The sequence below is a fragment of the Echinops telfairi genome, unplaced genomic scaffold, assembly GCF_000313985.2.
Source record: "Echinops telfairi isolate 266 unplaced genomic scaffold, ASM31398v2 ScPeMD7_7420;HRSCAF=8458, whole genome shotgun sequence".
NCBI lineage: Eukaryota > Metazoa > Chordata > Mammalia > Afrosoricida > Tenrecidae > Echinops > Echinops telfairi.
Genome location: NW_022111320.1, coordinates 43,154,350 through 43,155,007, shown reverse-complemented (window position 1 = coordinate 43,155,007; position 658 = coordinate 43,154,350).

Sequence of the window (658 nt, the reverse complement as noted above, 5' to 3'; positions counted from 1 at the left end):
AGGAATTAAATAATTGGTTTGAGATGGCTCTGGAACTATTTTCTTGCTGAAAATTCACCCATGTCAGGAAGAAGTGATCTTTTGGTCCAGAGCGAGACTCCTAACTACTCATTGCCCAAATCAAGAACACTTGGTATGCTTTCGTTTTGTTTTTCCTTTTCCTTAATACTTCTAAGGTCTCTGGAGCCATTGATGTTCCAAGGAAAAGGGAAATGGAATCTATTTTCTTTCAGTTGTTCAGTGCAGTCTGGTTTTCAAGGAAGAGGCAGGCAATTTTAATCCTCCTCATAACTTCTTCATTTCTATGCCTAGAAGACAAAACATTTTCTGCACATAGACACGAGAACTCCTACAGCTCTTTCTCACAGTTCTGGGATATGCTAACATGATTGTACCCTTTCCAAGTTGTACTTCAGCAGTGCACATTTAAAGTTATGAAGAGATTGTTGTAGAACAGCGGTTCTCAACCTGGAGGTTGAGACCCCCTTGGGGGTCAAACGACCCTTTCACAGGGGTCGCCTAAGACCATCAGAAAACACATATTTCCGATGGTCTTAGGAACCCAGACACCGCTCCTCTATCCGTCTCCAGGCGGGTCCTCCCACATGCAGATACGCCCACATACGAGTACCAGAATGAAGACTGTTACCCATGCTAC